This window comes from Miscanthus floridulus, chromosome 8 (genome assembly GCF_019320115.1).
Source record: "Miscanthus floridulus cultivar M001 chromosome 8, ASM1932011v1, whole genome shotgun sequence".
NCBI lineage: Eukaryota > Viridiplantae > Streptophyta > Magnoliopsida > Poales > Poaceae > Miscanthus > Miscanthus floridulus.
This window is the reverse complement of record NC_089587.1, coordinates 169,287,606-169,296,444: the sequence shown is the minus strand read 5'-3', so window position 1 is coordinate 169,296,444 and position 8,839 is coordinate 169,287,606. Positions and strand designations below refer to the sequence as shown.

The 8,839-nt window shown below is 42.3% G+C and overlaps 1 pseudogene; it reads left to right on the top strand.

The window, feature by feature from the left end:
- Positions 1–768: 768 nt before the first annotated feature.
- On the top strand, positions 769–7,570 carry LOC136470155 (uncharacterized; annotated as a pseudogene).
- Positions 7,571–8,839: the final 1,269 nt, after the last annotated feature.

The window sequence follows — 8,839 nt, the reverse complement described above, 5'->3', positions numbered from 1 at the left end:
TCACTGAAATTAGGCCACAGGACATCGCAACCTAGTTTCAGCCGGTTGAGAAGAGAGAAAATTTAGTTTTGGACATCCGGTGCCCCTGACCCATAGTTGGGTCCGCCCCCAACTTGGACTGAAGGAGCGAACGATGGCCGTCGGGACATCGGCATCTGGAGGGACGACATCGATGATGGCGATGCTACCCGAGACTATGTGGAGGACCTTGCTGCACGCAAGGCTCAGATGTGACGGCGTCTTCGTCGACTCCTCGTGCTGTATACGCATGCAAGGCCATAGCAGGGGCGAGCATGACCTCTACTCGAGCTCCAGCCATGGGGGAGGGGCGAGTTCAGTCCTGGAGGCCGTGGCGATCTCGGCCTGGTAACCACGACGAGCGCAGCACTCACGCCCTAGCCCCAGTGGCCTCGCCCGCCATCTGGTCCCGTGCAGTGGAGGTCCCATGTAGCCGGCCTCCTCCACCTCCTCCGCGTGCTGCTCGGAGGTCCATGCCCACTCACATTGTCCTCGAAGGTCCACGCGCTTGTGTCGTCCTTTGAGGTCCACGCTGCTCGGAGGTCCACATGCTCCCGGCGTCAAGATGCTCGAGCAGTGGAGGGGGAGCTCCACAGGAGCGGGCGGATGTAGGTGGAACGACAGCACGCGTGGTGGGGCATGCGTGCTGGTGCACTGCGATCATGGCAAGCAGGAGCAGCGACCATGGCAAGCAGAGCAGCAGCAGCCACGACCATGGCAAGGGGACGGAGAAGGAGCAGTGCGAGGGCCATGGAGAGGTGCCACCTCCTGGTCTCCATTGCCGTCCCCAGAGACGATAGCTCGTGGTCCTTCATGGGTCGCCATAGGCGACTGCCGGGGCGGGAGCAGCTGCGCCAGCGCCACCTAGATCTCCCTCCCTCCACCTCTATCACCAAATCTGGAAAGGTGCCGCCGCATGGCAGATTGGGGCAGCAACAGGGCAGCTGGACGGAGGCCGGCGAGCAGCAGGCTATCGTACATCACCAGCTCATCGTTGATGGGTGGAACCAGAAACCAGGCGGGAGTTGCAGCGTGCCACCGCAGTCCATTTGATCACCTATGGCCGGGTGGATTGGAGCTTCAACACGATCGAGGAACAGGCAAACAACCAATTGTAGGATGGAGCACAGTAGCAGTAGCAGGAAGCGCTCGCTGCGCAGTAGCAGCAGGGGCATAATAGCAACACGCAGTAGCAGCAGGCCAAAAATAGGGGCGCCATGCTAGCTTGCGGGCGAGCAGGCCACCGGAGGCGTGGCCCACCAGAGGCGCATGGCTGGGGCACGACACCGAAGCGGGCCGCCGGAGGCGCGGGCGTCGAAGGCGCAGCCGCCCGCAATGGCGTGATGCGTGACGGCGGGTGCGGGAGGCGGAGAGGGTGGCAGGGACAGGAAACAGAAAAAAAGAGAAAGGAAGAGAGGAAGAAGAAAGCGGCAGGGGCAAGAATGTCATTTCACCGCTGTTCTCTCTCCTCAACCGGCTGCAACCCGTCCGCGGTGCCCTGTGGCCTAATTTCACCGAACCAGAGTGTCTTCTGGCAAACTGCTCAAAACGGTGTGTCCGCCAGCAAACGACCATCACTTTGGATGTCCACCAGACAATTTTCCCATTTTTTATGTATGAGTAATTGGATCGATTTTTTAGCTAAATAATAAAGAAGCTAGACAGTGAAATAGTTTTCTAAACTATGATATGTGCAAATCAGGGGGAGAACATCCCTGAGTTTGTAGGAATACTGAACATTCTTAAGTGCACTTTATGTATTCTAGCTCGCAACATTTAATGAATAATAACTCCCGTGTTTAAATATGTGCATGAATATTTCACATAAAACTCCATCATAGCATACATGAATGGGCCTTCACTTGTAGTTGGAGATACATGAACTTGTATTATTTTAAGCCTATGATAGCGGATATCTTTTGAAGTATGCTAAAGGATCTAATATTGGTATTAGGAGGAGAGAGAAATCCTATTTTGAATGCCAAATATTTTCACAGAAGGAAAATAATATTAAGAGAAAAACATTCCTTGAAGCTTGAAGCAGGAACAATATCATGAACTAAATCAAATAATAGTTTGACTAATGCTCTTATGAAGCATGAAGTAGAGCATATGCCAGATATTTTGAAAAATGAGAGGAGTAACCTGAAGTTGTAAACCAGAAGTTGTGTTTACTAGTAGTAATCTAAATATTGTATACTATCAAATTAAAATCTACGAGGATGCCTTTGGGTTTTAGTTTAGTGTATACTTGTTGAATAGAAATAAAATAAGAATAAACTCCATTATCATGAAGAGAACACCTCATGAAGAAGATCAAGCACCTCATGTAGAGGATCATCATAAAGATGAAATCCAACACACTAAGCGCGCTTCATAGTGTTGGGTACACAAAATAATAAATTATCTCTTGTTTGGGAAATAACAAAGAGACGGAATTATCTCATATTATGAGAATATTGGGAGAAAACAATAATGGTCAAAAATGGTACCTTTATAATTGCAAATGTTTCTCTTACGAGAACCCGGATCCGAAAAATAAAGTCCATGTCAAAGTCGCCTATAGCGATTATATCAAGTCAACGAAGAAGGCAAATGAGGTTGTATCTCCTACTAAGAAGAAATAAATGTTCTGCTATATCTCTGGCAAATGAAATGAATGAATATGAAATATGCAGTTAATAAGTGATTATGAAAATTCATATAATTCCTGAAGAATATAAATCGCAACATACGAATATTAAATCTCATATAAGTATTAAGAAGTCTAAGGTAGAATATAGGGGCTTAAGCATTTCTACCCCTGTTTTGAAGCGCATTTGTGATTTTGCCCTCGTTTTTTTTTAACTTTGTCATTTTACCCCCGCGATTTCAAAACGAAGAAAGACTTTACCCTTGGTCAATGAAGTCCCTCTAACAGTGTTAACTTTTGAACAAACGGATAACTTTGCCCATACGTTTTTACCCATATTTTATTATAACATTTATGTTTTTACCCCTACTTTCACATGTGATGTGCTTAAGAGATCCAAAGGTCTTCAACAATGTTTGGACATTCCGTGCACAAGTTAGATACGAAATTAGAAATATCTCTTGTGCAACGTATAGCCTTATTATAAATTTTAGATTGGAAAAGAGCTTTAACCAACAACTTTTATGCTTTGGTGAGCATTGCTCAACGTGAGTTGTTTGTTTTTCCACGTGGTCATAAATGGAAGAATAAATTGTGAATATTATATGCAAACGTCCCTCAAATGAGTCGACACTGAAAAGGCTAATTTATGCCAAACTCTTAATCTAGACCTAAGACTTCCCTCAAATTCTACAAGATAAAATCCCCATTCAAAGACAGGATAGCTTGCTTTTTCGCCCAACACTAAGCATTAATCAAAAAAGAAAGAACCAGAGCTTCCCGCATCAATTTCTCTTCCTTAGCAGCAACCAGTAGCTCTTCCTTCTTCCTGCCTGCAAGCGCCAGTAGCAGATGATCCACCTAGCTAGCTTCTTTCTCTCCAACCAATAACAGCGGCAGCCAGCAACACACTAAATCCATCTAAAAAATCCCCAAGCTTCAACATCACTATCTTGACATCACACCTCTCTCTATCAATTTTTTTTCAGATTCAACCAAAACACGCCATCTCCTCCGCTCATCCTCTCCCCGAACCACAAATCCTGCAACTACTCCTCCCAATCCGTCTCCCTCTGAGCAATTGAAGCCCTGTCAAGAGCAGTACCCGCACCACCGCCTCGCCTTGTTGCTGCGAGGGGTGGAGAGGCAGGGTCAGGGGTGGGGATGCCACCACCGGGGAAGGTGGCCGGCCCCGCCAGCTGGGGGAGCCGCCGCCGGCCGACGGTTGCCTACCTGCTCAGGCCGTGAGCGCGCCCCTGGGGGCACCCACCGCGAGCTGGGGTGCGAGCCGGGGGGAGGGGGTGGGGGAGGGGAAGGGCGACGGGCACACCTCGCCGCTGGAGCGGTCGAATCCTATGTCTCGACTCCGGATGGGAAAGTGCCTGAGCCCGACCCTTTTTCCTTCCCGTGTGCCGATTCGAGTGACTCAGGAGGAGGAGGGGCAGTGCTGTCACTTTGTCAAGGTCCCTTTTTTTGGCCATTTAATCCCACCAGTCCAAACGGTGTTAAAAGTAGGGGCAAACGACTGCTTCGCTTGTAAATAGCGAGGGTAAAATTACAAAGTTAAAAAAGAAGGGTTAAAATCATCATTGTGCTTTGGAGTAGGGGCAGAAACACCAAAATCCCTAGAATATATTCATGAATGAATATTGAAGTCTCAAGAAGAGCATGTCCTACAAGGAATGGAGTCATCAAATGACTTTATAGCGAATAACATTATCTCATTGTGTACAGGGGCGGATCTACAGTAGGTGCATGGGGGTACAGCTGTCCCCCCAAAATTTCTGGAAAAACACCAAGTATATATATCATTTAATACCTTGTACATGTATAATACATTGTTAAATACAATTGCTAGCCGCCTAGCCTGCTCAGCCCATATGACAGCCCGAACACTCTACATTCGTTGCTTTCTTGGCCCAACAACAGCCCAGTTCCAAACTGCACAACACGTATTGATGTATAAGCAATCTGCCGAACACTCGAACAGCCAGACGAAACGACGCGACTTCCTTCCTCAACCCCGCCCGCCCGCCGGCAGCTGGAAAGACAGAAACCCTCGTCGCGACGTCGCTGAGATGCTGTCGGCTGGCCGGCTGAGGCGCTGCCGCCGATCCATCCAGCAGTCCGACACTGCTTGACTGCTTCCCCTGATGCAAACGGTAAAATTCAGTCTTGTTTCATTCCGACCAATCATTAGACAATAGTTCAGTAATCAATAGTTATGGTTTGCGGAATTCCTCTTCTAATTTGACCAATTATTTTCTTAGAAAATATTTGTCCCTAGAGTACTCAGTGATCAGTATGTATTTAATTTTATTATTGCAGAACATCAAACAGCATGAAGAGGAATAACAATCTTGCATCTCTATGGAATGCTCATGCTCAGAAATAGAAAGCAAAAAAGGTATCTTTGTCCACTCCAAATCAAGAAGCATGACCAGAAAATCCTTTTGAGGAAGAAATACACGAGACACAGGAGACAGAAGATCAAGAAGCAAGACATGAAAATCCTGGTGAGGAAGAAATACATGAGGCACAAGAGACAAAAGAGGGAGTTTATGATGTTGACCGTCTTCCCCATGATCCTGGAAAGAGGATCCCCATCATCCAATATTCTGCAAATGAGCAAGATGCAGTGAGAAGAGGATATATTGCAAAAGGGCCATGCCTGCATGCCAGCCAAGGACATATAATTTTCCACAACGACAAATTGGTGGTAAGCGCCGCTTTCCTGTTAGATGGTTTGACAAGTATGATTGGCTTGTGTACAGTGTGGAAAAGGATGCTGCCTTCTGCTTTGTTTGTTATTTGTTTGCGGACACAACTAATTATGTTGGTGGTGATGCTTTTGTGAATAGTGGGTTTAGAAAATGGAACCAGCCTGATAAACTTGACTTGCATGTTGGAGGCATTACAAGTACCCATAATGAAGCTTTTGGCAAATTTAATAATTTCATTAGACCAAAAAGATCAATAGCAAGTCATTACATTAAACACACCACAGAAGAAAAAGTTAAATATAAGGCTCGCTTAACCTACTCAATTGGTTGTGTGAGGTATCTTTTGCGTCAAGGGCTGTCTTGTCGGGGACATCATGAAAGTGACACATCTAGCAATATGGGAAATTTTAAGGAACTCCTGAAATGATCGGGAGAAATGTTTGAAGAAGTTAGAAAGGTTACTTTAGCAAATGCTCCCAAGAATTGTCAGATGACTGCCCATTCCATACAAACAGATATCATTAATTGTTGTGCCAAAGAAACTAGCAAAATTGTCATTGAAGATCTTGGAGATGACTACTTTTCTATACTTGCTGATGAATCTAGTGATGTTTACCAAAAGGAACAGTTAGCTCTTTGCATAAGGTATGTTGATAAAAAAGGGAGGGTTACAGAAAGATTCCTTGGTATTGTTCATGTTCAGGATACTACTTCTTCAACACTAAAAGATGCAATAGTGTCTCTTCTTATGGACCACAAATTGACATTATCTAAATGCCGTGGTCAAGGATATGATGGAGCTAGTAACATGAAGGGGGAAATCAATGGGCTGAAAACAAAAATTATGGATGAATCTCCTTCAGCATACTATATTCATTGCTTTGCACACCAACTCCAATTGACTCTTGTTGCTGTTGCCAAACAAAATGATGACTGTGTTGCATTCTTTGATAGTGTCACAACTATTTTGAATATTGTTGGGATTTCTTGTAAAAAGCATCACATGCTTAGAGAAGCCCAGACACAGGAGGTTCTGGAAGCTTTAGAACTGGGTGAAATTGAAATAGGACAAGGTTTAAATCAAGAGATGGGTCTTGGTAGGCCAGGAGATACTCGATGGGGAACTCACTACAAGACTATTTCTCGTATTATTGCTATGTATCCGACACTCCGGAAAGTTCTTGGGAAGATCTCGAAAGATAAATCTCAGTCTAAGCGTATAAAAGCTCAAAATTGCTTGAAAGTAATTGAGTCATTTGACTTTATATTCATGGCACACTTATTGCTTAGTATATTTGGATATACTGATGAGTTATGCAAGGCTTTGCAAAGAAGGGATCAAGACATTCTTAATGCTATTGAACTTGTTGAAATGACTAAGTTTCATTTGCAAGTGCTGCGAGATGACAACGAATGGGAATCCTTTCTGAAGGATGTCACATCTTTTTGTGTTAAACATCGAATCAAGGTTCCTGATATGGATGGTTTTTATGTGCCTGTGGAGAGACCAAAATGCTACTTTGTGAAAGTAAAGAATATTCATCGGTTCCATGTTGAAATGTTTCTAAGTGTCATTGATATGCAACTCCAAGAGCTCAATAGCAGGTTTGATAATATATGCTACCTTGCTTATTATTTTATTACTGTTCATTTTTTTTTTGTTTTTTTCCTTTCATAATAATTTATTTTCTCCTTATGATATTGTGGCAGGTTTGATGAAGTTAATACAGAGCTTCTTGTTTGCATGGCTGCTTTGAATCCAGCGAATTCATTTGCTTCTTTTGACAAAGAAAAACTTATTAAACTTGCAAAGTTTTATCCTCAAGATTTCACAAGTACAGATTTGGTCCAACTTTCTTCGCAACTTAATATGTTTATTGTTGAAATGCGTAACGACACAAGCTTTCGACAAGTGAAGAATCTTAATGAGCTCTCTATCAAACTTGTTGAGACAAAGAAGCATGATCGCTTTAAGCTTGTTTATTTATTGCTGAAATTGGTCCTGGCTACTGCAAGTGTTGAGAGAGTATTTTCAGCAATGAACCATGTGAAGACCAAGCTTCGGAATAAGATGGGAGATCAATACTTAAATGATTGTTTGGTCACATTTATTGAGCGTGAATTTTTCCGACGTGTAACCAACGAAGATATCATTAAACGCTTTCAAGCCAGGGCGGAACGGAGTGTGAAGCTTTAGTTTCTATCATACTATAATTTATAAGATTTAGTTGGAAACATGTAATGGAATTATGGAAACATGTAACTTGTTCCATCTATATATAATCGCAACTATTTTATCATCATTTAGTGATTTAATTATGTCATGTCCATGTTGATGAACTATATCGTTTTCGTCCGTACCCCCATGATTGAAATCCTAGATTCGCCACTGATTGTGTATATCACATAATAATCTCTCATGTAGTAGAGAATTTATCTCATAGAAGAGAAATTTTATTCACCGAAAATGAGAATATCCTTGAAGGAGTTAATCCATAAAGAATTTATCAGTCGATTCTTGAATAAACATCATTAATCCCAGAAGTGAATATAGACCCGGAAGAAAGAAAATGAGGAATCATAAACACCATGAAGGTGTCATACAAACACTTAAAAAGTGTATATTGTAAAGCTAGCAACAAAGTGTTGATATCCTCTAAAATACCATAGAAGGTACAAGAATAATGATAATGATGATTTTGGCGATTGAATTATCCCCTAAATGCCAAATGCAAGACTGGATTTATTATTTAGTGGTACAATCAAAATCCCAAAGATTTGTATAAAATATAATTTGAAAATCCACTAAGAAAGAATTATAAGTATTCAAATTCTAGTATAAGTTTGATACGCTATCTAGAAGATATTGAATATTAACTTATTTACCCCCATAATTCTCTGAAATGATTTATTATCCTGAAGGATAAAATTTATTTGTTTTGCACAACTAGTAAGCGGCCATTATGCATGAAGCATATTGCTCTTGTTATACCCATATTATAATTCATAGAAGAATTATGAGTCAACTTTTGAAAGATATAGTATTGTGGTACTGCATACCATTAATTAAACACATGGTTATGAAAAGTGTGATTTGAGCATGAAGTTCAAAGTATGGCTTTATGAGAGGGAGAATATTTGATTAAATCTACCTTGAAGGTAAACCATTAAAATTATGAATATCAAGTGGATAATATTTGCTAAAACATTAAAGTTTATGCATAGATCATGAAGATCACTATCTATTCACGAAGAATACAATATTCCGCTGAATTAATGACCAAGAAGGTTGAATGTTGCACTCTTTTTCCCTATGTGAGTTTTTACTTGAAGGTTTCTCACACAAGGTTTTTAATGAGACAACATTTGCAATGCAATTAACGAATGTGATGTACTCTTTTCTCCATGAACCATTTTTTCACTGGGTTTTCGGATGGAGCTTTTAACGAGGCATGTGCATATCGTG